At 40.3% G+C, this 27,807-nt stretch overlaps 1 long non-coding RNA gene across 1 annotated transcript; it reads right to left on the reverse strand.

The window, feature by feature from the left end:
* Nucleotides 1-4,396: 4,396 nt before the first annotated feature.
* LOC130604017 (uncharacterized) lies at nt 4,397-8,266 on the reverse strand. Its single transcript, XR_008973348.1, has 3 exons — nt 8,188-8,266; nt 7,259-7,350; nt 4,397-7,164 (listed from the first exon to the last, which is right to left on the reverse strand). It is a non-coding gene; the product is annotated as an uncharacterized LOC130604017 (long non-coding RNA).
* Nucleotides 8,267-27,807: the final 19,541 nt, after the last annotated feature.

The following is a 27,807-nucleotide window of genomic DNA, read 5'->3' on the forward strand; positions in this document are numbered from 1 at the left end:
TAAGCTGAGTTGAGAGACTTCAATACATACCCAGCTATGAGTATGGACACTGATGAGAAAGCTTATGTGCGCCTACTGACATACATTTCATACAAGTAGACACTCAGCTCATTCAAAAATACAGCTGGCATGATAAGCCTTTGAGAGTATGAAATACATATGAGGGTGTTCAGTTTCCAGTCAGGGTTATGCCATTTTTAATGGTCATATACTTACCCTGTCTGGTGCATTTATTCATTTTCAGGCCAAACTAGATTCAATGATTTTCGTCATTTTTTTTCACCTCTGTTGACATTGTCTGACAAGACCGTTCAGGCTCAGACTGCTTAGGAAAAATAAACTTTGGTGCCAGATTTTGAGCTATCAGCAGTGTTCCCTCTCATCTTTATTCTATTATTCTGTTGCAAAGGAACTTTCAGCTCAGGAGCCACAATGGAAAGAAAACAACCAGCTCTTTTTTCTTTCTTTTTTCCCTCCCCCTTTTTCCATCTTGTGATCTTAACCCAGCTGGTGAGGGAGAAAATTCCCATGTGAGGCATGTGGGTGGAGCTCAATTGTGTAAGCTCCATGCTCAAAAAGCGTTTGGCATGGATCCGCTTGCTCGCTTTGTTTTCCATGGCCGGACACAGGGGGAAGGCACATTCAGCACATTAACAGCTGCCACCTGTTGCTCTGTGCTACTTCAGAGGAACCTGGAGGCTGGTGAATCACACTGTGCACTGGCCCTTGATCTCCAGGGAAGTTTGGGATAGCAGGGGTGTGCATCTGTCCCCACATTTTTCTTGCTTTTGCAGGCTCCAGCAGGACATGATACAGGTGGGTTTGGGAGTCCAAACAGAGAAGGGGTTCTTGAAGCAATTTGAGCACTGCTCTGGTGCAAGTCACTAGGAGGAATTTTCAAGCTCCATTTGATGTGGCTGTCCTGAAGACAAACCCTTCTTGGCTAATTTTGCTGCCACTGGCTGCTCTAGAAATCTTAATTACCTCAAGCATAATTATACAGAATAGCAAGAGAATGCAAAGCAAAAGATCTTACTAACCTTGTCAATGACATTTGTACATCCACCAACTGTCTCCCCTCCCCTGGGCCACAGGGGTTAAATCTATCTCCATTCCCGTGCACTTTCCTGTACATATGTAAAGCAAAAAAAAAAAAAAAAAATAAAAAAAGCAGCAGCATATCACTAATGCAGCTAATTCTCAGTATCTTGTAGCAATTGACACAAGTACATGAATTAACTCATCATTTTATATCACTTGAGGCAAATGTGCTATTTGGAGTACCTCTTGGTAAGAGTAAGCAATTTAAGATCCATTAGTATTTGGAATATTCTGCTTCATTAAAACCACAGTGATCCCTAAACGTAGATGAGTGGAGAAAAGAAGCTATCAACCTCTTGGTTGTACTAGACAAACTTAAAAACTCTTTATATTACAGTAGTGTAAAAAGGTTTTAAGATAAATACAAGAGAGGCCTTACATTTCCAAAAAGAGGCTTTACCTACCTTGTGTTGAAGTTTCTCATAGCTTTCTTAGGCCTGAAAACTACCACGTGGATTGAGGGGGAAAAAGCAATTCTGATGTACAGATTTTAATCTTTTAATATTATTCCAGGGTAGTTTTGCAGAATACTCCGTGTTCTATTCTGCTACTTTCATACCAAAATTCATTCTCCTTTATAATGACCACAGTGCCTACAATTATGGGAACCATTTTTTTAAATAAAAAGTACCTATCCTATGTTTTAATTCAAAATTCCCAAATGATTCAGGGCCCCCCTGTCCTGGGTTTGACCTGAAGAACTTCAAGATCAAATCACTTTCATTTATGATGCTGTGTTCTTTTATGATATTACAAATAATAAAAAAGCAATGGTTTCAGATTTTAATTAGGCTTATGACATATCTACAGTACACTAAACAAAACACATACTACACTGATTTGTTCAACACTTATGGTAAGAGAATGAGGAAAGAATCCTGAAAACTTCTGGAAAAAAAAGGATGTTCTTTTTCTCCTCAGTTCAGTCACATTCGAGTCTCAAAAAGTTTCTCAACTTTAAATGGTATCTTTGTCTTTTTGTAGGGGTGTTACAGACGTCACAGTGATTTCTGGAAAAACTGAATTCTTTCACTGTGGTGCCTAATTTAGTCTTAAGTCTTTTCCAAAAGTTGAAATACACTTTCAGGGCCAGAGACCTTACAATTCATACAACTCTGGAATGTGTGCAGGTAATGGCTGTCAACTGAATGAGAGATGGGAACTATTTCTCCACTGAAGAATGAATAGTTGGATCCTGGCTAGCACAGAGTACAATCTGCCTCTCACTCTTCATCAACAGGACAGTCCAACTTTTCCTGACGCTGCTGATTTAGGTGAAACCGCTGTCCAGCAGAGTAACTGATCAATGCAACCAGGTACGAGAGTGCGTCTGTGTTGACAACATGGTGCTACTGGAAGGAATTCATTAGGTGACTGTTGCCACACAATGTTCTTCCCTTGGAAGAAAAACTGCTTCCTGCTTTACACAATTTACACGTGGTTTGGTAAGACCTCATGTTCTGTTGAAATAGCAACACAGTGCTGAACTGAACTCAGTTAAACTGAATGATAGGCTTGTAGACAGGCATGCCAAAAATAAAAGCTGTCCTGACTATGCCCATTAAGAGCATAAAACGTATTCCAAGAGTACTGTATGTCCATTGTATGGGTAGATCAGGTTTTGATTAACTCTGAACTATCCAAAAAATAGTCTCTATAACCAAACAAAGGCACAGGACTCTGGTGAATCAGGATTAGTGTTCTGCAGCTGTAGGGAAGATACTTTATAATTAAGCCTGCACCCTCCGGCAGATCTCGGTTGGAGGTACCAGCAGTCTTTGGCAAAAACTGGTTTGAAATCAGCCTAGCTTCCGGCTGAATAGCTCTCCTGGTGAGGAAGAAAAGCCTGTGTGTTTCTATGGCTCCCACACAGCAAAAGCTCACTTAGAGTATCTGAAACTGTGGACCTGATACATTTCTATTTTCTCACTTTTCATTTCTTTGCAAGATATATTATTCTGTAAAAACAAAGAAGCCTATTTACAAGAATGGTTGCAAAATCAACCATTAATTTTCTGCCTAAATGGAGGATGTGATGGACACTCTGATCCTTAAATAGCAGAGCAGAGAAGTCAGGTTAAATCTGAAATTCCTACACTTTTTGCTTTTCTAGCTTACCAATCTGCATATAGGTGCAACGGTTGGGTAGATCCCTGTGTCAGGAACAAGACTTGCCCTGGCTGGATTGCAAGAACAGAGTTGGATAGACTTTTGGCCTAAAGTTTGAGGCAAGCTAAGTAGTATCTTCCCCCTGACTCATAAGTATTCCACACCAACATCTCTGATAAATGTCTAACATTTGAACTCAGAAATAATATCAAGGGTACTTCTCTCATAGCTGAGTCAAGCTATGACAACAGGTCCTGAAAGAGGATATTTTTATAATACTTTATCTTGTCGTCATCCTTTTCTTCAGTGTCTTGTTGTTCAAGGAAGAATGGCAAAGTCCTTTCATGTTGAATGGGCTTAAGGGCAGTTGGTTGTTTATTTCCCTGAAGCTATGCGGCGCCTTGTGTCTCCACATCAGGGTGAGACTGAAGTTTGTGTCAGGCAAGTTCCACAGTAAAGTTATTTTTGAAATCACTTCTAATGTTAGTTTATCCTGGCTGAAACCAGGACACTGATAGAAATGCCCTCTTCTCCCATCTCCACGTTATTACTGGCCAGCAGTAGCTCAAATTAGATTGCACACACAGGTATAAATTTAGTCAGCTGTTGGCGAAAACTGACTCATTACTGCTTCCTTGAAGTGACCCATTTCCACAAGCCTTTGCTTTGGTAAGTCTGACTTAGAGTCACCCACCTGTCAGAGGATGCTCCTTTTGCTATCAGTGTTGCATTCCCACAGGTCTCTGCTCTCCCCACTTGCAAACTGGCTCATAGCTCCAACCCTGAAGTCTGTGCTGCTGTTAGAAATGTGCTGTTGGGAAAAGCTACTGGGCAAGAGGCTACTGAGCCGGGAAAGTAGGCAAGCAGGGCTGGAGCACTGCTGTCTGGGCCACCTGTGTGAGTAACACAAGCAGAAGAGCCACACATCCATGCTGGGTATGTGTGATAATTGTCACAGCACATGGCTTTGGGCTTTCCTTACCTCTCATCACACCACCTTTGGCACCAGCCACGTTGTTATGGCAAATCCCAAATGAAAGTGTTCCTTCTGTGGCATTTTGTCTGTTTCTTGGCCACAAACCTATGCAGTCCATAGGCCTGAAATGAGACTAGTAGAGCAGTAGAGCAGTTTGCAATTCCTAGAGCTGTTGTTTTAGACTCTCCAAACTCAAGTGAACCTTCTTACGTCATTGCTTCACACTCAGTTCAGGTTTAAAAGAGATCTTGGCAACTCTGAGAGCCACGAAACATTTTAAAGTGATTAATAAGACTGCACACTTACAGCAAGGGATGACTCCTGCGGGACTCTGCCTAAATTTCCTGTTAATGTCAGATAACAATTCATCCAAATAAAGTAGATAACAAGTGGATTTTTTCATATGCATTCATAACAAAGTCTAAACAACAGTTATAACAACAAAGTGCTTAATACGTAATATTTTCAGAACAAACCACTCAGATTTTCAGATTATAAAACACTCTCTGAAAGAAAACAAACCTATTCACAGAAGTCCTTTGCCCAGGTCTCCAAATCACACTTTCACCTGTCTAAATACATAGAGCATTAAACTCTATTTTAACTTTCCCATAATCTCTTCAGCTACCTCCATGACACATACTCTTCTTACCTACTCTCATACTGGAGATCCTGGCTCCTGTATGTTTTAGACCCACTGACACATGAGACGTGCTTCTTCAGGCAAACTTCTGGGGCTCTGGGTATCAAGGTATCAAAACCAAATCTCACAGCTCCTCTACTGCTATATCCCCTGCCCTCCGGAAGCTTGCTGCATGCTAGCTTGTGGTCTGTCAGTCCCTGGGTGGTGTCACTGCCACTGCCCAGGCACAGGAGGGAATCCTGTTTTCTCACAGATGGCCTGTGTGTGCTGTGTGCAGCCGAGGAATATGTACCACTAAATGGCAGGCTGTTTGGCTGGAGGCTTGCAGGCTGGTGTAACCTGAACAGGCTGGGTACTGCCACGCATCTGTACACTGTTCCCTAGGATCACAACAGCGGTCCTCAGAAACAGGCCAGCTATTCACTTCTGTGACCAGCTACAGCTGTATTGACATGTTGCCTTTTCTACTTTCATGTTGTCAGCATCTTTAATGAGAAAACCCCACTGTTGCTTTCCATGCTGCCTGTGTAGTTTATAATTTTTTTTCTTTTGCTAATGCATTTCTTTGCTGTAATTTCGGATAAATTTTCTCCTTTGCTTGTCTATGTTTTTTCTAGCACCACAGTGTCAAGAAAGTCTCTAGCCACTTGGTAATACTAGTTGCAAAGCTCTCTCTTGTTTTCTTAGAGCAGAAAGCTAGCTGAGCTCACACTGGAAAAGACCATATGCTAAGAAATCCAGTGTTGCTTTTGTGCCCCATATAGCATTTCTCTTTCTTCCCTTAGGGAATAGCAGTCACAATTGGCAGTTTCTTGGCCACAAACCTATGCAGTCCGTGGGCCTGAAATGAAACTAATAGAGCAGCTTCCAATTCCTAGAGCTCTTATTTTAGACTCTCTCCAAACTCAAGTGGACCTTCTTATTTCATGCTTCACACTCAGTTCAGATTTGAAAGAAATCTTGGCAAGAGATCTTGGAGTTCCCTTACTTTGTGTTAGGAAGTGGAAGTGTTTACTGTGACAGTAGCAGTGCCTTACCCAAACAGGCCAAGAGACAAAGAATTCTGAGCTAGTCAAACAACTGAGGTTGAAACAGATTTATAAAAATATCTATCTTTATTTGTTTATACATTTCTCATCCTTGTGTTGTTTTCCTCTCTGGTAACCTGATATTCCTTCAAGTCTATCCCTTTGTTGCATTTTGGCTTCACTTCCTGTCAAATTATTTCATTTTATTTTGCTTCACCTGTCAAAATACATGAGCTAATTCTTTTTGTGATGACCTGCCACAGCTTCTTAGTCTCCAGTGACAGGATGCAGCAGCTACGTGCTTGCAAACCCTGTGCCAAGAAAATCACCTGGGCGCCTTTACATACACATAAGCAGAGAAGACAGACCCAGACTGAAATTCCTTGTCCAGCTTAGTTATGCTCTCAGGTACTGCCAAACAAGAAAAGTCTGCTCACAAACATGGCTCTTGCACATCTTTTGGTCTCCAAGTTGCCAGGTATTCAGTGTGTGGAGTCTAACACAATGGACACCACCATTTATCTGAATTTATCCCTCACCAATTCTAAAATGCCCTCGGGGGGAACTTACGTTGGGTTTTCTGGGGGGCAATACAACATTCTGGTATAACGGGTATTCTGATATTTCTTATTCTATGAATTGATTGCACACTATTTGTCTAAAGGCAGCAGCAAAGAACTCTACTAAAATACTGTGGTATTTATTTTTGTCATTTTTACTGCTGTGATACTGGGTGTTATAATTTATCTGACTTCTCACTCAATGTGCAGAGCCACTATAGCTCCATGCTACCTAGCAGCACAGAAAGTCCGTCTCTGGCTAGTCTGATGGTTGTCCAGCAAATCATTACTTGCTCTGGGAGTGGTGAAATGCAAACCCAGGGTATCCTGGGTAAACAGATACCTCTTTCATCTCCTCTGAAAGAAATGGGTGAGTGAGAATTGGTGTTACACAAGACCATGTTGATGCTGTTCAAAGTGATGAGTTTTACCCTTAATGTTATACTGAGGGAACACATGTGGTGACCAGTAATTCATTACCTTCACAAAGCTCATTTTCACTCAGCAGTGGTGAGTTTCAGAAGGGTGATAATAACAGATATCATTGCCTAAGTTCTCTCTCACATGTTGTCTACTGTCCCATGGAAATCAAAAAGTGATTAATTCCTCTAACAGCTTTTGTGGTACTCTGGAAACATTGACATTAAGTGGGAGATACTGCATATTTACCTGTGGGAGCAAAGGTCCACAATGGGTCCATTTAACAATGAAAATTGAAGACAATACATCAAAGAACTGGAAGAGTGTCTGGAAGGAAACAAGACTATTCATAGAAACAAAGCTCTCAGCAGGGATGAAGGACTTCCACAGGACCGGGGATGAACCGGAAGGCTATGTCTACCTGTGAGCTTGCATGCTTGAAGAAACAAAAGAGTTGGAGCTGGAGGCTTCAGAGAGATGCTTGACTGACCTTGGAGGTGCAGGTTGCACAACCTGAATAAGGAAAAAGCTGATGGCTCATCTTACCTGTTAAAATAAGGAAACACTCCTCTTTGGGATATTTCAGCTGAGCTACTTCCAAGCATGAACCTTCTTACCAAGGGCACAAACATACAGATTGCCAGAGATCCAAAAGGGGTGGCAGTTTGCCAGGAGTGCACCATCCTCTATGGCAAAAAGCCCAGCAGAGAAGAGGACTGCAATGGCGGGAGTGTCCTCTGTCTAAGGGGTCAAATTAGCAGCTTGTTCCTCCTCCTAAGTGGTACCAACCATGGAGGCAATATTGCTGTGTTTGGGCACTATTATCGCTCAACCTCTACTACTTCCATGTAAGGAGCGGCAGCTGCTCCAACCCCCTGCCCCTGGTGCATGCCTGAGCAGCACCTCACAGGGTGCACAGTGTCAGTAGGAAATTGAAGTAATGAGGCTCAATTAAGCAGCTCCGAATACAGTCGTGGATGAACTTGTCCCAGCAAGAGTACCTAGATCCAGTGGCTCAGCAGGGTGGTTGCGTGATGTGCAGCTGGTTCAAAGTCATTTGTAGAAGGCTGAATATTCCTTCTCCCTGTGGGACACATTTGCCCTTTTGAGTACCACACACACAGGGTGTAGCCAGGGGAGCCTCAAACCAGAGGATTTTAATGCCACCCCTTCCCTGTTTATACATGCCCGTTTACCAAGAAGTAAGAAAACAGACAAAAGGATAAAAGATCCCCATCTTCATAAAAGTCAAGAAGGCTTTGGCTGACGTAACACTGTTTTGCTTTTGCAATGAAATTTGGGCATCATTTAGCTTTGCTCTCATTAGTGCATACATAGGACAGCACTCACCTTCATTTAGAGGGCCAGCTCAAAATTTTGTGCCTTTTCTTCTTCCCAAGTGAATCTTCACTTCAGAGCTGAAAAGAGAAACCATTTATTCTCATGAATAGTAATTAAGGGGGGGAAAAGTAAAAAAAGAAAAAAAAAGAAAAATAAAAAATAAAAAGATGATAGTATTGATAAATTTAGTATCATTAAATTTTCTCTTTTTGTTTTTGTTTTTTTCCAGCATGCCTTTTGTCTCCAGCTGCTTTCATATAAATTATGCTCCTAGATGTGATAGAAATGGGAAGTCAGCCTCTGATGTCTGTGAGGTTAGGCCACAAAAACTATACTTACTTCCCTGAGGGAAGCAATGCTGCTTACAGTAGATTTTACACTTTTTGTGACATGAGCCAGTTGACTCTTGTGGTCACATCATATAAAGTTTGCAAACTGTATGTATATAAGCTTGTACTCAGTAATTAGAGGAGCAACACTGTCCATTGCAGAGCACCACTCAGCTGGACAGCTGCAGGGAGACCTGGATGTACAGTGGTGGGGGACTTTTGGTGTGGTTTTGGGCAGGTGGTGGCCCATTTGCAGGGTGGCATTCAAAGGAGGAGATGAGAAGTCTAACTAATTCAAGAGTTCCAGCTGTTCTGCAAAACATTTTTCCTGACTGGCACTAAGACAATATTTATATAATTGCCTAAGCCCAAACCTGTAGCCTTTGAATAATAATAATATTGCCATTCTCTGAGATGCACTTAATTTTCAGAAGTGACCTGATAACAGCAGAAGCAAAACACTCAATTCCACAGTTACATAGAAACAAAAATAATTACAGAATTCATGCAGAAATTAAAATCTATTACAGGCAATTTGTGCTAAGAAACTAAACATCCCCTAAAGGTAGACAACTTCACCCATTTCAGTTGAAATGGTTGTCACTATTTAGGCCTGAAATCTTTTCCTCATATCTGCTCTAATCCCATTCTTTTGCTGTCTTCCATCATGCTGGAGATATTCTAGGTCCTAGACAATGTGGGTATTCAATTCATGTGCTTAAAATGTAACTACAACCATCTTTTTCATTTTCTTTAGCACAAAACAAACTTACACACTGAATTCTAACAAACTCCATGGATGTGCCTCTCATTTTGGGTCTTATGCAGTATCCAGTGGAGATGAATGGGATAATTTCCCATGAATTTAGCAAACACTGATAAAAATAATACAACAACAAAAAAGCACTTGTAAAAAAACCTTACAAAAATTACAGGAATGCAAGAATCTCCTTGATTGAAGATGTTCAACTCCTGAATCACTGAGGAATCTACTCATCAGCTTTCGATCTTCCTGATAACACCACCCAAATTAAAAGGAGCTTCTTATCTCCTTTCTAACCACTTTTTGGTCTGCCTAGAAAATCATAACTGCAACTTATTGTCACGTACGTATGTCCCCTCCAAAAAACAGTAACACAGCAAATGACCAGATAAGTCATTTTTACACCCTGTTGAGTCATTTGGAGGTTTACCTTCAGAGACTCCTGGCATTTTTCTTGCTCACTTTTAAGGTCTGTAGAATTTTTGCCACGAGTGCCAGAAGGCAGAGGATGTGGGTCAGCCTATCCCTTTTGGTACTCTGACCAACCCTATTTGTCTACGGTTCATCAGCAAAGTGTTTCTGAAAGGAAAACAGAACATTTGTTCTGATTCTGTAAGTGGAAAAACAAACCCGAGTACCAGTGTGCTGCTCTATACTCTTTCCTTTAGCGAGTAGTTAGAGCACCATGACAGCACTACCAAGTCACGTCAGACTGAAGAGAGTGGCACCAAGCTGTCCATCAGCCAGTGGAGAAGGGTCTGACAGTGAGTTAGAACTCAAGGGAATGGGGTAGAGTACATTTGCCTCAAGTGCTGAGCAATCAGAGAAGGAAGATATCTACTGTAATTTGTGTCTCTGCGTAGTGACCTTCTTGGCTATGTTCACTTCCTACTGACACTAAAGTGGCCCCAGTTAATAGGCTTCCACCACTCCGAGGGCAGAACTTGCACCATCTCTGTTCCTATTCTGTTCCTATAAACAACTACAGATGATCCTGTCCTCAGCCTCGTGGATGAAGGCCAGTCTGCAGGTACCACTTATGCCATCAACACCATCAAGGAGGGAAAAGTTGTAGAAGGTCTGACCTAGTGCTTAGTATGAGGTTTGCCATCAGTCAGTTACTTGACTTGGTTGCACTCCCAGTCATTTAATGGGAAATGAGGAACAGAAAGAAAGTACTTAGCAATGAATCCTCACTTTGTTTTCTCTCCTCTGCATTCTTCTCCCACCTTCATTTCACAGCTTTGCTGCCAAAGGCTGAGGAGGAAAAAGAAATGTCACAAGTCTAAAAAGCCAATTTTGGTAATGAGTTTTGGTACAAATTTCCTAATTCATGCTTTTCCACATGGCTTGTTTTTGTCACAAACAAAATAACCTAAAAGTATCCTACAGTTTCTCTTCTGACAGGTTGGATATTTAAACGCACAACCATTTATACTTTCAAGAATTCAGATCTGCAGTTTCAAAATGGAATTATGCCAATCACGTAGGCCATCTGGCTAAACTCGTTGCTAGGAAGTCATAAATAAGGATGACATGGGGTCACTTAATGGAAAGGCACTGACATTTCATCCATAGTTTATTACTATCCTCTGGTCCAAACTGAAGTGAGCTTATGGTCTCAGCTTAGTTTCCAGTGGACAAACTGTCTCAATTTCCTTCCCTCATACTGTAAAGAATCCATATGCTGCAGAAAGGATTTTATGGACTCAGTTCCATGGTCCAAACCCTAGCAGCATGATCACTGACTTCAACAGCACATTTCCCACATCTGGAAAGGCACCAGAGAAATTAATTCTGTACAAGTGCAATGGTCAAGGAGGGAGCATGCACAGACTTTTGCCATTTCGCTTACAAAATCATAAGATTCAACACTGTTAAAGAAAAAGAATTCTCATCATAAAAGCAAGAGCAGGTCACAGGGCTGTAACACTCTAGGATTCTGCAGCACTACCCTGCTTACGCACGTGTACACACAAAGTCTCTATTTCCAATTGCCTCTTGGCATAAAGAGTAGTTTTGATTTAGAAAAAGGCTCAGAACTGCTATGGGGATCTCATTTATTTCTCCTAGGAAATAGGTTCTTTTCTGCTCTCCTCAGAGGAATGTGTCTTTGCAGGCAGGGTCAGCACCGCCAGGGGAGGGGAGTCTGTGTATGTGTTTGAGGGAGGATATAGACTTGAAAGAAGTTAAAGGCAGATTCAAGGAAGAGATGATCTCTTCTGTGTCCTTAGTGAATAGGACAAGAAATGGGCTTACCTGCAGTTAGAGACACTGAGGAGCAGTAGAGCTGGAGTAGCTCTGAGAAAGACTGCCCAAGAAGGTGTGGAGTCCCTGCTGGTGGAGGTGCTTGAAAGGAGACTGGTCCTGGGGAGATGCAGATATGGTTAAGGACAGAACAAATAATATCTTGATAGTCATTCCAGCCCTGTGACTGACAAAAACATGTTTCTCCCACCAATTTGCTGGTTTCTGAGATCTAGCCTGCTCCACTGAGAGGAGTAACAAAATATCTCAGTTCTTCTCATCTGATCTTAATGAGAGTATGCTAAAAGCGGCAAGGAAAACAGACAGGGAAAATGTAGCCTTAGAACATGAAATGTGGAAAATAAGGATATACTGATGGCATGTGAGCCATCCTTTGGTCTCTCGGTGAAATACTGGGGCTTGGTAGGCTTGCAAACAGAGCCTGCTCCTGGGTGTGCGGGTGTGTGTGTCTGCCTGACGCCAGAACAGCTGGCAGCACATCCAGCCTGTGGGTCATCCAGGTAATTCATTGGTCTTGTACCTGTTATGAGCCATTATTCATCAACATCCAATAATTAAAAACAAATACGCTGTAGGTAACATGGTGAACAGCTGACAGAGTCTAGGAGTAAAGGCACCACATGAAAAAATCAACACAACAGTCTGTCATTAAAATAAGGCAGACTCCACACGAACTGATGGCTGTCGGAGTCACGTTCGTGCGGTTAGAACTTTTCAGTGTCCTTTTAAAAAGGATGAAAATATCCACCAACCCTGAGAACAAACATATCATTTTAAACCAGAATAGGCCTGTAAGACTTTTTAACACTTGTTCGTTGATTATATTAATGCCAGAATATATTAAAGAAGTGCAACATAAATTTGATTTTAATTGTTTTGTACACACGCCAGTGAAAAGGAACTGATTGGATACAGTTCACAGGCAGTATGTTAATACGTTATTTTCATATGATGATAGCTCTGCATAATCTTTCTTTTTCCAAGATTTAGAAGAACCTGTTGTTAACCAAAGCACAGGAGAGAGGAAGAATACGATTTACATAAAATCGGCTACCCTACACATTAATTAGTAATGTGGCTGAGCGGAAGGTGTGTTCACTTAGTAGAAAGTACACTTTATAATTTATACACCAGCTGTTTCAGTGCTTTCTAGTCCATTTTCCTCCCTGCCTGCCTCTAATGAAATCGTGTTACTGGAGAATTGACTGGGGTGAATTGAGATTTTAATCCCATTGACGCTTCTCTATGGAAAGGCACACTGGTGGGAACTTTTAATGGAAGGTCTGTAATCAGAAGACACTTGTATTCAGTCCCCCACTATAATGACTCTCATCAAATGTTAAAGCCCAGGCAGTGTGCAGAAGGCTAGAATTTCAAGGTTTTTGACCAACCCCATTTGAGGCATTCCTCTGGGAGTGTGTGATTACTCAAGTTTAGCAGTTTATTGCCTCATCTTTCAATATCCAGTGGAGCACAAAATTCTCATCTAGGTTGCTCTTTTTACTTAAAGAACAGGCCAAAATAGACTGCAGAGCTACTAGCACTGTCATTGAGGTTAATTCTTGCTTCTCAGTTAACAGAAGATCAATGGAAAAGCTTTAAAATATTAGAACACAAATACTGATTAGTCTCTAAAAATGCTCAGCAGCCTTTGTAAAAATTCTGGTTCACATCACATTTTTCCAATACACACACACGCTCACATTTATTTATTTATTACCAAGCGCTCCTTTAAGGCAAAGAGTAACATTAATTGAGAGGTAGTGCTGTTCTGCAAAGAGGGATGTAAACATGTATTAAAATCCAGTAGAGCGAACAGTTTTCCTATTCCCCAAACTTTGCAGTCAAGAAAAGTACAGTCATTAAAAGAGAGGTGGTCAAAAAGCAAGCTGAATTGGGAGTTAATGGGACTCATTATGTCGGCTGCATGTTAGTAGTGTCTCCTTCTCTACCAGAAAAACAAGCAGAAATAGACACAGAAAAGCAAAACCCACTTAAACAAATGCCTGTTAAAATCCCTGTGAGGAGAATGCATTTGCTCTGAACAGACACAAACACATCAATTAATACAGTGGAAGCCACTTAAACATATACATGTTAAAGAAATAAACTGGAAAAAATGAAGGGGCTTCTGACAAAAGATGTCAAATGCTGTTAAAAGGAATAAATCTATTTAAAAGACAACATATTTTTCAAATGCAGAAAGTTAAAATAGAAGGAATAATAGGAAGAATGCCTCTGAAGAATTAATGTTAAGTTAAAAAAATGTCTTTTCCTTCCTTCTCCTTTTCCGTCCTCCCTAAAAAAGGAATCAAAATGAGGGTTTCTTTAATAAGCATTTCTCTGGCAACTTAATGAATACATTTGAATGACTTTCCTTATTCTCTGTTCCTTTCTTATTGAATTGGTCAGACAAAGGTCTAATTTGGGAGTGTTTTTACTTAAAGGAGCTCTTTCTTTCTGACACTTCTTTCAGGCCAGCATGGGTTCAGGATTTTCCACTCCTTATGCAATTCACTCCCTCTGCTCCCTTTCTTATTTTACTTATTTCAAAAAAATGTTAGGATCCACTTGTTATTAGAGGTTCCTTTTTTATGGCTTCCAATCTGAATAGGTACCTACATTCTCACATTCCCCGCAGGATTCATTGCAGTTATTGTATACGTACTATAATTCATACAGGAAGGATTACAATGTAGCTTTTCATTGGATTATGTTTGTGTGTATTTTTCAAGGCTTATTTAATGTGGATATATGCGTATAGATTTTTCTGTGTGCCTGAGTGACTTTCAGGCGGTCTTCTTTAGACTTTTCCTGCCTGACTTTGGTGGGATTCTTTTAGAGCTCTAAGTGTCCAAATATGAAGGGAACAGCCAAACCTCAGATTTCTTTATAGTTTTCTTAATAGGTCATGAATGCCTTTTGTTATATCAGCACTATTTTTTCCAGGCTCTCTCCTGCTTCCTTTTACCAGCCTTTAACTGTCCACTTCTTGGACAGTTTTCTTACTCTTCAACCTGGCAAGGGAACCTCTGTTCCCAAGCAGCTTTCTGCTGGTGTCTCTCAGAAGTACCGATCCATATATCAATGATCTGCATGCTTCACAGACATCCATAAATGTATTTCCTCAGCACCTACATTAAGCATGTAATATTACATTAGTCTGGCAGAGAGAGAGCTGAAACAGAGACAAGCAACTGAGTCACCCAAGGGCACTAAGAAAATCTGCTCTAGAGCCAGAAATCTCACCCAGACTCCCATTTCTTAAGCCCAGATATTACTGAATAAGTGTCCTGTGGTCCTAATCCACCAAAAAGAGCAAGACACAAATTCAGACTTTCTGAAGTTGTGCCTAACCACATAATACGAACATCTGACTAGGTGTGCCATCTTTTCTAGCTCTCCAGAAGCAAACCGCTGTTTGAGCTGTCAAATATGGCAAATAGGGTGATAGGAATAACAAGATCTTCCATTTCTAACATAAATATTGCTGTTTATAGCAGGGAAGCCCTCTTAAATACATTTGCACAGCACTTAGCACAATGAGCCCTTGTCTTCAGTGATACAACAGTAATAACTGTCAATAACACTGTTTATGGTCATTTTCTCTTTTCAACAAGATGAGGGTGCTTTTCTAATCCACAAAGGCTATAAACCTGAACTACTGCATTATTTCTAAGGGCAAAAGTGAGACCAGAGATCAGGCAGATGAAGCATGTCTTTTGTGATTTATCTGCTCACTGCCATCACCTTCTTTTCTTCAGTGAAACCATAAGAAGGTGATGATCAGTGCTTAACTCAAATGTAAATAAGTATAGCACCTTCTGGAGCCCAAAGCAATAATCCCATTCAATCAGACATAAAAACTGATATGGCTGGGAAGTATAAGCCATTCTACACTTCCTGTGTAAGGCATCTGTAAGGTAATTTAACAGGAAAGGTACAACCTTTGTTCTGTGAAAAATCAGCATAGACTAGAGAAAATCAGCAGACATCAACGGTAGGAAGCAATCCCACATGAGTCCCAGGGGGTACACTAGCCAGCCTAATATGGTGTAGGTCTTTCCCCCTCCCCAGACTACAGCTATATAGTAGTCCATGGCATTCATTAATTTCTTGGCCTTTGTTAATCTCTAATAGTTTAACACACCATATGTTTCTTTCCCCAGGACAGACTGCCTTCCATAACATGGTCCTAAGGAAAAAAAAATCCAAACCTAGTACTGCCATTCAGAGAGAAAAGAAAAGTCAGCAGACACACAAAAAAAAAAAAAAAAAAAAATGCTGTCACTGAAATTGTGTTATGTTGAATCATTTAAATGAGATCATGAGCTACTATAATATATTGATTTTTTGCATTTCCTGGGAGCATGGCATTTTAAGGACACAAGGTGCTTTATATTTGCTTTTAGGCATTATTTAACACCAAGTTTTACTCTTCTGTGTAAAGATTCAGTTGTGTGCCAGTAACTTGATGAGTACAATTTTGTCATATCTGCAGGACTATAACACGGTCATACAGCTCAGGAGTCTGTAACACAAGTTCTTTTATAAATTCTTGTGACCTACAACAAACACTTTTGTATGTATCTTCAATAGATTGATCTAGCTTCTCTTAATATTTTACGATCATGCATGTTGAACAGGGAAGCTGCTTATAGTGACAGTATTTTATATCCTTTAATTACATGGTAAATATTCAAAATGCAGTTCCATGGTTTCTTACAGGAAATAGCAATAGCAGTGGTAGTTACGAAAGTGAATGAAGCAAGGAATAGGTTATTCATGCCCTGCACAAAGCAGAAGACAGAACACACAAAGAAACAGTTGTCTTGGAACTTTCAGTTAATAAAGGTGTCCATGCAAGTCAAATACATAGCATAGCAAGTTCCTGCTATTCAGTCTGTATCAGACTCTTTCCCAGGAGTTTCAGTACAGTGGCTTAATTTGCAAAGAGGATAGAAAAACAACACTATGGGATTGATGTAACTCTAGCAAGATGGGCAAAGGAATATGAATTTGCAAAGACCTAATGAACAGCTCTTCTGCAGATAGCGACTAAGTGCGGGAGATACCTGCTGGCTAATCTTTTGGACCCCATGCTCTACAATCATGAAATCAGTTTTATATTCTCTAGATATTTCTGCAGCACTCAGCTGGTAGACTGTAGGACAGATAAATTGCAGAAAAGTCTATTTGTCCCGCAAATACTCAGTACTCCAAGATACATTCAATTTCTTGTTGCTTTGGGGAAAAAACCCAACTGAAATAGACTGTTCATTTTGAAAACTTCAGCCAAACTGGAAGCAGAATTCACTGTCTCTAAGGTAAATAAAATCTAAAGTAATAGGAAGTAAAACAAAAAATAATAATGATAAAAAATGCACAGCACCTGTTAGCCCAAAGATAATATATAGCATTTGCTAAAAAAAAAAAACAAACAAAACAAAACCCAAAGAAAGATTGCATACATTGTGCCAAATCACCCCCCACTGGTTTCTGAGGTACCTGCACTGAACTGAAGTCAGTGTCAGCTGGGGAATCATGCAATTGTGAGACAAATATTTCAGGTTTCAGCCCAAAAGCTACAGCAAGACCCACTTGCAGGATGTCTGTGGCAGTGTCCAGTAGAAAATCCGTGCTCCTGCCTCTGTAAATGCTTCCTGTGCCCCTCACATCTGCCCAGCTGCTGCACCTGGGGAGTCTGAGCTGATAGACCGAAGCACCAGCCTTACAGTTTGCATAGGAAGCTGTGATTTGTGCCCAGAGAGTTTCTGCTGAGCTCAGCCCTCTTGTAGCCTCCTCCAGTAGGCAATCAGCTGATGAAGCCAGCTCCTGGGAAGGGGTGCACACCTCTTGCCTAGAAGAGGAAGAAATCCCAGATGCCACAGCACAAATGAGTCCCAGCAAACACCCAGGTGCCACCGAATGTGTGCTACATGCAAGGAAACTAAAGCATGTGCTCAGAAACAGGGCCACAACTGTGGTTCAGGAACCAAGCTACTGTTACATGTTTACACTGAATTGAAAGTGGATCCACAAAGCAGTGCATATGTTTGTCTGATAGTCGTTAAACAGGGATTTGACTGCAGATCTTCTGGGAAAAATCTAGCAGGAAAGAGCTGCGTATCTGGCTCAGTCTTGGCATGCAATAGTGCAGCTCCATTACCATTAGGGAATTGGCATATGTCTGGAATTAGGCATACTGGCAATCAAGCCACTTCTTTACAAATATCTAAAAAAAAAAGTGAGCAAATTGTTTGTTATCAAATTGATTCAGGCATCTGGGACAGCTTGGGTGAATACTATTGATTATTCTCATTCAGGTTTTAAAGAGAATTTACTTTGGCTGACTGCTCTCCTTTCATATTTACTTGCCATGAACACCCAAGTGATCAAGTTTTACTAACACAGATGTGACCTTGACCAAGTCCTTTTACCCATTTGTGCTTTCATTTCCTACTTCTCTCTTACCTGTCTCAGTTGTAAACTCAAATAGATTGCATCTATTAAGACCTATACTTTAATTAAGTATACTGAGCCCTGTCTTGTCTGCGATCACTGCACAACTCTAATACAAATCAGAAAAACAATAAATTGTGCAAGATGTATTTTGAAGCCTCATGTATGGCAAGTGTTAGTGGGAAAGGAATCTGAAATTCAGGGGTGACATCCGAGCCACATGCTCTTGCTTTCTTGTTCATCCAAACATGTAACTCATCTGCCCAATCATGGTGAGGCCACACAGATGAAATTGTGAATATTCAGTGTGGGCTACTTGCATCAAAATGCCTTCCTACTGGAAGCAAAAACTTTTAAAATATTTTAGAACATTTGAAGTATTTTAGAAAAAAAAAACAACAGAGAACCAGATTTTGATCTGCTCAGAAAAACTTCAAGAGCAAAAAAAAAGTGATTACTTTTGACTGATATATTACAAATTACATCTTCTGTTGCAACCCAGTGCTTTTTCAAAGCCTAGTAACCTGTTTGAGTTGCCCAGTAAGGAGACAGTATATAACTAGAAGCAAAAACGATAATAAAAACCTTTTATTCTGATTTCTCTGGGAGCAGCCATGTATGTGGCCTCTAGCTTCCTCAGACAGAGTTGCTGCTCAAACAGCAAAACTCACACAAACACTCCCTTCCTTCCACTTCTGTCATAGGTCCCTAATGTACTCCACTACATAAACCCAAGCTCTTTCCCCTGGCCATGTGTGGAGCACCCCAGAGCACTCCAGCTCTTCCCAGATTCCCCAGCTTCTTCTACCAGTTAAGAGAGAAGACAGCACACAGGGTAGCTGGTTTATTTATCTACCTGCTTGCTTGCTGGTGCTGAGCAGGCCATTACCAAGCAGAAGGGGTACTGGTCCTGTTCCATGTCTCAGTGTATGAGTACATACGAGTTTTGCCTCCTTTTTTTCTTTGGCTCCATGTTTTTCCAGAAAATTACAGGGGTTAAATGATTTTGAGACCTCTCCCTCATCCAGAGGCTATACAACTGGCTCAAGAACTAGTAGACAGTAACCCACAGAGTACATACCTGTATAATCCTTATTTCCATAGGAGCTTTAGTTCTGGCCTTGCAGAAGATGTTTTGCCAGGGAGACATGCGAAGCACCGGTGCCAAGCACAGCTCTGTTCCTAAAAGTATGGGATGTCAAGCCCAGAGAAAGTTTCATACGGTAAAGCCACCATCAGAAACATCCTTTCTCTACCACAGGGCAATTAAAGGGAAGAGGTGTGTGCAGAGAAAGACAACAGCTTATGCCTTTCATGGAACAACATCAAAAATGTGCTTTTGGGTAGCCCAAAGTGTAAAAGCCCTTCTGAGCTGTAGCTGCTTAGCAGAGAAGTCCCTGAGCACTCAGTCCTTGCAATTTAGCACTACTGATGGTCAAACGTTTCAACCTTCTAGATCACTACTCTCAACTGCTAAATTAGGACACAGTCCTAAAGGGTGGCTGATCCTATGTCATTTAAACTGTTTACTAATGAGGGCCAAGTTCTCAGCTACTTTAAATTGGGATAATTTCACTGAACTCACTCAAACTAGGTAAATGTAAACCAGCTGATCATCTGGTTTAACCAATATAACTTCTGATGCATTTACTAAATGATGAAAAGAAGAGAGAAATGTACATTGTTCTTGGGGATATTTGGTTTGTATTTCTGGGTTTGTGTGGGCTTTTTTGGAGGTCTTCTTTTTTTTTTTTTTTTTTAGGAATGAGAAGTGAGGTGAAAGGAATTGGTTTTGGCCTGCTTAAAAGTGCAGAGCTGAAGCTGGGAAGTAATGCAAAAGAACACTTTAATAAGTAGAGAGTGCCAAATGAAACACTAGCTTTTCTTCTGTAGATGGAGAAAGCTAAATACAATATTCATGTTACCTCAGTTTCTTCCATCACTCCAGACATAACCATTGCCAAGACAAAATAGCCCCCTCTCCTACTGCATAAACTCTTCATGTGCAGTTATTTGTACCAGCCAAACAAAAAGAAATTAATCCCATTTTGAGCACTGAATCTGTGGCCAAAGATTTCATTATATTGTTAACTTTTGGGGCAAGTATGCAGGAAGAAAACTTTGCCAGGATTTCAGACTGAAATGTACATTCAGAACTTAGCTCGTGACTTCCCAGTGCCATTGGGATTTTTTCCCAATGTTTCACCCGAGGGCATCATATTGTGAATTCAGCAGGCAAGATGTTGCCATGACATATACCTCATCAGATCAAAGACACTGCACAGAGTGCCAGGGATGAATATGATTCTTTGGGCTAATTTTATTATTGTAACTCTACTGACTTCAGGGTTTTACACCAGTGATGAATTTGGCTCATCGTACACCAAATGAAGCTTAACATCTTTTGTTCCAAGTCTTCCTTTCTATCCACCTCCTCTGCTACCACCTGCTATTACTCTTTGGATATGTTTACACCACATATTGCAAACATCCATGAGCAAGCTCTGCCCACGCTCCAATCTGACAGCAGCCATGTGACTGCATTGGCACAAAGTCTGAGCTAATAATCCCTCCTGAGAAGGACTTTTTTCAGTGAATAGCATGAGCAAGATGAGTGTGCATCTACCCATACAGTATCAACATGCCCAAAGAGTGATCTATGCTGGGAATCACTGTACAGGTCTGGAATCTTCTCCTTCCTTCTTTCTTTTCACACAGACTTTTTCCCATGCCCTATGAAGAGATCTTGTACTGGCATTCATAATTCCCACAGTCAGCAAAATGCTTCTGAGAGGTACAGAGAATTACTGTTTTCATAACAGTCACTTGTTGGTACAGAGCGCTTCAGTAGTGTTCAGTCCTAGATACTGAGCTTTCCTCTCTACCAGTTTAAACAAGTTTTTCACCCACAGAGCAGACAAAACAATGCCATCATTCAAAACATACCACGTCTCCCCACCTTTGTACCGTTTCACTGCTTTCCTTTGTCTCTGCATCAACATCACTATGGCTTGTTGATGGTGCTATTCCTGCATATGGCTCATCTCCCTTCTTTGCAGTAATACCTATTATATTTCTCAGGTTCTTACTTGGCAGCTTCATCTTTATTTTTCAAAGACCTGACAGAGCATTCTTCTGGGGTCCTGCTGTTCCACTATATCCTTGACCTGCACCAGGATGAAGACAAACCTGTAAATATCACTCTGACTGCAATGGTAAATAACCTGTGCCCCCACAGCAGGAAAGGAGCAGTATGGTCCAAGGCCTCATAGCATCTAAATTAGTACCATAGACTTTGCATCTCTTGAAATTTATTTTCCTTGATGTGGGGAGAAGCTGGGATTTTCATACCGTATTTTCAAACAATTTTAAGCTACTTAAACTCAGTATTATTTACTTAACTTTTGTTATCAGTTTAATTGAATGACCACACACCAAGATAAGCCAAGTAGTTACCCAACTCCATTGTGGTTTTCTGCACAATCTTCAGTTATGCACTTAGTAACAGACACTTTGGGCTGCTCAGCAGTACTCAGGAACAGAATCAGGGCATCAGTGTGGTTTCAGTACACTCAGTAATAAACTCTGGCTGAGGCTGAGCATTCACATTCCTATTTCTATGCATGTGTGTAATGAGGAAGGAGGGCCATTGCCCAGTATGAAACTCCTGCCTCCAGCCCAAATACAAGGTAGAACTAGGAACAGTCTGCAAGCAAGAGGTACTAATTTTAACATCAATTATTTTTGCATTAATGGAAGCCGAAAGAGAAGCCATCGTGGTTTTTCCAGGAGCTTTACTAATAGCTTTGCAAAATTTTAGCCCATGAAGAAAAGATCCTAATTAAACAGAAGCAGCAAAGGAATGTGGCTCAAGAAAGAAGAAACAAGAGCGTGGAAGCACATCAAGAAGACAGAAATAAGACAAATATTTTACCTTCCTCAAAACCAGCATGAAAATACTTTGAAAATTAACATTTTGTGTGTGCATCCTCATGGCCACATTTACTATCCTTGTCAATACTAAAAGTTTTTAAGTTCAGAAAATGCAGTATCTCTTCACCTTTCTTCAAATCTGAGACTGCGAATGAAAGACCTCGTAAAAGTTATGTGGAGTTTGTACTGGCAAAGGATTATAGAGATACCTTTCCGGAGCTTAGCAGTAGCCCATGAATTGTCCATTGATGCAGGGAAAGGGAGCCAGGGAATCCAAATACCACTCTACAATTATTTTTTCCCCCATGGGCTGCTGTTTCAAGTGAACAGCTCTAGCTCACAGTGATAAAGGAAAATGATTTAAAAGCCACTTGATCTGTGTTGTCTCCATTCAAAAAGAATCTAACCTGATTTATTGTTCCTCAAATGGCTGAAACACTACTTTGCTTAATGTCATTAAAAACCTGATATCGGCACCCAGTCCTAATAAAACTATCGGGAACATGGTAGTAACCTACCCATAGAGGGAAAATGAAGCTGTCATTTTTCAATATAATTAAACCTGGTTTCAAAAATCCAAAGGTCTGTAATATGAATTACACTAATTACTTTTTGTGGTTTAAAAATTGATTTCAATGTTAAATTTAATGGACTTAATGGATGTTGCTTTTCCCATCAGACTGGTGGCCAATGTTTGTCTTGTTTCTTGACCACTTATAGATTTCTGTTGACCCTTTAAACATATTACAATCGGCAGCCTGCTCATTCTTCGTGCATGAGAGTACTTCTATTACTTTCCATGGATAATCCCAGCTTCCATGTAACCTGTCTCCTGAAGTTGTTTTTGGCAGCCAAAAGCATACAGGACATAGTCCAGGAAATAGAGAAATAAGTCATTGGACTAAATTTTCAGAAATGTGCAGGCAATTAATTTTGCCTAGGGAGTATGTGAAATCCAAACAAACGTTAGGAAACAGCAAAACGTGCAAAAAATTCACAGGCCAATAGTGCTGCTGCTTGCTGCACACCAGTCTCTTTCCTGCACTTACTCATAGCTGAGCAGAGTCAAAACATAGGAGCAAGGATGATGAGCCTAGTTCTGATGTATGTCAGAATCTGTTGGAATTACATCCATGGTTTTCCATGGACTTTGGAGACTGGAATCATGTTCCCTCCTGAACTTTCTGCTTATCCAGAAAACATCAAAAGCAGTGGTCAGGTTGAACAAATAAGAAATACTTTACAAGTAATAAACTGTGGGCTTACTGTTGACTTAATGACAGAACCCCCATGGATTTTAAGGAGAGTCAGATGAAATACGCTTCATGTGTGATCTATGGGAAAAAAGATCCTGTATTTGGGCTCACACCCAAAAGACACTGTCCAAGGGTAATGGTTGATAATGCGTTGATTCTCTTTCATGAGTTAAAATTAGTCAATGCCGTGCTCAAGCTAGACAACATGACTTGTTCCGCTGTTAAGAACACAAAGCCCAAGTTCTTCATATCACAGTGTGCGCTTCCATGTAAGTTTATCAAGCACTACTTGGGAGAGGAGGTCTAATCCAAAAGGTCCAGGTGAAAACAGTGAGGAGTGCTGGATGCTTCGTATGCTGGGAAACAAGGCTATTTACAAGTAAGTACATAAATCAAGAATTTAGGAAAGGATTTTTAAAATACCTCATGTTAAAAAGCTTGTTTTCCTAATAATATCACAGTTGCTGAAGGCATCCTAGGCTAAGGTTAAAACAACAGCAGAACATTTGCTTTCCCACCAGATTGTTTTTACATTTGCTGTCGACAGACAAGGGAACACTGATACCAAAAAGGAATTGATAGCTTGAGATACTTGTACCATTTCTTTTCCTGCAGCAGAAACTTTAGATGCTAGATAAGGGGTAGTTGGTAAGAATGGAAGAGAAGCCTACAAATATTTGTTATTTCAGTCTATCAGGAAGCCTACAGCTGCAGTGAAGTCAAGTAGAAGAGTTTGCTATGACCACAGAATTGTCAGTTGTGGCTAAGGACAACAGAATTATTACACATTTATCTATGGCAGGCTTCCTACAGAGGTGATGCCAAGGGGGAATTATCATTCATCAAAATGCTTTTCCTCTTTCTCCCTGTTTGTAGTATGTTTCCAAGCAAAGTTGTGCTGCTGTATTTGTCACTGGCTATTCCTGAAACTGTAACTTGCATGATTTTTAAAAGAATAACATTAGCACAGAGGAATTCTGCCAGCGGCCACATGACTGTTTTTGTCCAGGGACTAAAACATCTGTGCGTAAGTAAAATACATCTATATTATCCATATGTGGATTGAAAGATTTAACAGAGTCAAAACACACAGCTCTGGGAAAATTCCATTAGGTTGAGGGCCAAGTAATCAGCATGTATAAACTAGCATGATTTCATTGACACCAGTGAAGCTCGGCTGATTCACATCAGCTGAGGAGCCTTGTCTCATAGGTGTATTTTTCTTTCTGTATGGAAGTTTGCTCAGCCCAGAATTAAAGAGTATCATAATCCCCAAAGAAAAGGGAGAAGATTTTGGAAAGGTGATTTAATTCTTTCAGTGTAGGAATTTAACCCAAAATAGAACTGGATCCTACTCAATAGGGAAAACTTTTCTAGAGGTTTAGGGAAGTTTAGAAAAACTTAAAAGCCTTTGCACTGAACTGCCAGTACTGGCCTCCTCACCAGTGTCTCATGGGAGGCGACATACCTCTTATATCTCCGATTTTGACTGAATGGAAAATTCTGGTGGATGTGTGCTGGCATGTGCAGCTCCCATTTAAATGCTGCAGTATAATGACTGCATAAAGCCTTTGTATAGCTAGAAGATACTTGAGTTCATAATGTAACATGTGTCTTTCCAGACTAGAAGTAATGGCATTCCTGGTTATTTTCTATCCTAAGATCAAGCTGCGGATATGACAGGTTAATAAATGTTTCTCTCGCCAGAGGTAACTCTAAGAAAAGTAATTAAGCAATAGAAGAACCTGCAGAAAATGGCTCTGTAGTCACCATTAACGGTCACAGTCCAAAGTTAAACATATTCAGCCATAAAAATTCAAATCTGTTTTGACACTGGATAATGAAAGATATGCTGGTCTCATTACTCACTCAACTTTCCTCCTCTTCCTTCTAGCAAGTATTGACACACCATGTTACTTTTGAGAACTCCTGAGGTATTTTTCCAAGCAAGTATGTGCACTTCTGCAGATTCATCCTTCCTTTTCTCCATCTCTGAGCTATATATTTAAACTGTCCCATTGACTTTGTCTTGGGCCTTGTCTCTGGGATGACGGCAGCCCCTCATTCCTGCAAGGTCTCACACAGACCCTACTCAGGCCAGCAGTGCCATCTCTTCACGGGTGTATCCCATTTCCATATTACTTCCTCCCCACATTGAATACTACATTAAACCAGAGACAGGAGCCCTAGAGAGAGATGTTTGAGCATTTACATTAACCTGTGACTGAAGTAAAATACTAGGCTCTGGGAGTGCTTTGGAAGGAAAGAAATTTTTTGTGCTTGTAACTAAGGAGAAGAGTGCAGGCAGCTGAACTGGGGACCAGGAGCCCTGGAATGCTGTGACAGGTCTTCGGACCCTGTCATTAACCAGGAAACAGCTTTGAGTCACAGCCATGCCACTTTCTCACTTTTGCCTTATGAAAATGAAGTAACTAATACCATGTTTTCTCATCTCCTTGGGCATGAGGGAGGACAGATACTTTAAAATAATGATTTTAATTCACAGCACTTAAAAATAGGCTCTTAACTCTATATGCTGGCATCTAAATAAAAGCAGCCTGACTTTGAGAGGTGATAAGTATTTGCACCTCCCAGCAATGCGTACACGAGCTGTTTTAAAGATCTCCAAAGATACAGATTTTCTTCCCTGCCAATACCATTTCTCTCTCCTTCAATACAATTTTATAGGCCATCCATTTTGACGTTACATCAAATTAACACTAAACACACACCTACCACTTTGGATAGAGATTTCAAGAACCCACTCTTCACAAAGAACAAGGCAGGATGCCTATTTTGTGTTACAGACAAGTTCACATTTCATTTCAAACATGTGCATAAGTCATGGAGAATTCATTTTGACTTCTGTATTGTCCTGAACAATGACATTTTTCTGAATTGAGGACAAAGAAAGCCATTGGAAAATCAGTGACAGCAGAAGAGATAATGTAATATGCAGTTTAGCAGGGGCATCTGTTTCTCTAAATGAGAGACCCCAAAAGAAAAATGAGAACTGAGAACAAAATTTGTTCAGTAAGATTTGAAAATAAAAGAAACAAGCAGAAAAATTTCCCCCTGTTCCTCTGGATGAATTAGCCAGTGGAGTCAGGAATGCTAAAGAAAAGGGAGAGTGCATTGCTGTGAACTTATCTGAGCTTTTATATCTCTTCCATTAGGTAATTTTCAAGTAATGTTGATTTAGCAGTTTCAATTTCATTCAGAAGAGGCTAAACAATGTTAGACGTTAAAGTCTTCCTTTCAGGTTTGTTTTGCAATTCACTATTGCTCTTTCTACTCTTAAGCCTGTGCTGCAATATATAACCAGCTATATATTCCTTATTAAAAATGTACAATGTTTCAGAAAACTGAAATAGTTTTCAAAATTGTCCCCCACTTGTAATTCTGCATTTTTATTGTCGAAAATGTTAATCTTTTTTCAGGCCTGAAATTATGAGCCAGCTTTATTGGTCAAAGGCCATAATAATTTGAGCTCTTGTTTTATAAACTCATTTCTGCTGAGTGATATCCTGATAGGAGCAAGAATAATAAATCACAAACATGTCCCCCAAGATTGCATTGTAAATGTCAAACTAGACAGGAAATTGTAATTAAAGAAAGGAAATTGCTACAGAGAAGCACTTGATTTTAAAATGAGCTAAGCACAGAATTTTCTAAGCATTTAATTATAGACCAATTTCAACTGACTGCTTTGCTTTTGCAGTCATATTTCTTATTATAACTCTTCTACATAATAACCAAATCTCCATGCTTACACTGGTCAGGAGTATTACTACATAATACTGCATAAGCATGAGGATTACTAAGTTTACAGGAACTATTATCACATTTTAGTATGATGGGCAGTGATATCAGAATTTTAAATCAGTGACAATCTGATATTAACTCAGATACGAGTGGATGTCTTTTCATAACAGCAACTGCACCTCTTGGCACCTCACTCTTAAACAAGCAGCAGGACCAGTTCTGAAACACCTGGACTGACAAACTCCTGGATGAGTGAATAATGCAGTCAGGGACAGACACTCTACCATCACAAAAAATCACTGTTATCCATGAAGGCTGCTGTGGTTCCTATCAATCTAGACAGAGCCTTTCAATGCCATAATAAAGTGTGCTATCCATTTCCTCTCCAAGTCAGAAAAGAAAAGATTTAGGGAAGAAAACAGTATGTTCTAGTAATGCTAGACTAGCAAACCACTTAAATGTGCAGGCGGTGGTATGTTGAGCAATTCAGGGCAGCTTTTTTGAGCCCTAAATTCTGCTACTGAGCCTTTGTTTTTCATTGATATTATGGTTCAAGAGAGTAAACAGGCCTTAAAAACCTCTCTTCCCATCTTCTCAGCCAGACCCAGGAGTTAGTCCTCAGTTGCCCAACCATCTATTTCTACCTCTTGTCAATACCACAGTGTTATAAGTGGTAGGACACAGTTCTCTTTTTCTTTAGCGTAGCCTGAAATTTTATTGAAACTAAAATATACTATATACCAGCACACTGTATCTTTTTTGATTTGAAAAGACAGATATGCAGAAAAACTTTTCTACAAGAACTGAAGCTGGAGAAAATCCTGTTACACTGAATCCTCATAAGGACCTAGCA

Source organism: Pezoporus wallicus, unplaced genomic scaffold (genome assembly GCF_028554395.1).
Source record: "Pezoporus wallicus isolate ANWC-B61680 ecotype Strahan unplaced genomic scaffold, APGP_CSIRO_Pwel_v1 contig_2025, whole genome shotgun sequence".
Classification (NCBI taxonomy): Eukaryota; Metazoa; Chordata; class Aves; order Psittaciformes; family Psittacidae; genus Pezoporus; species Pezoporus wallicus.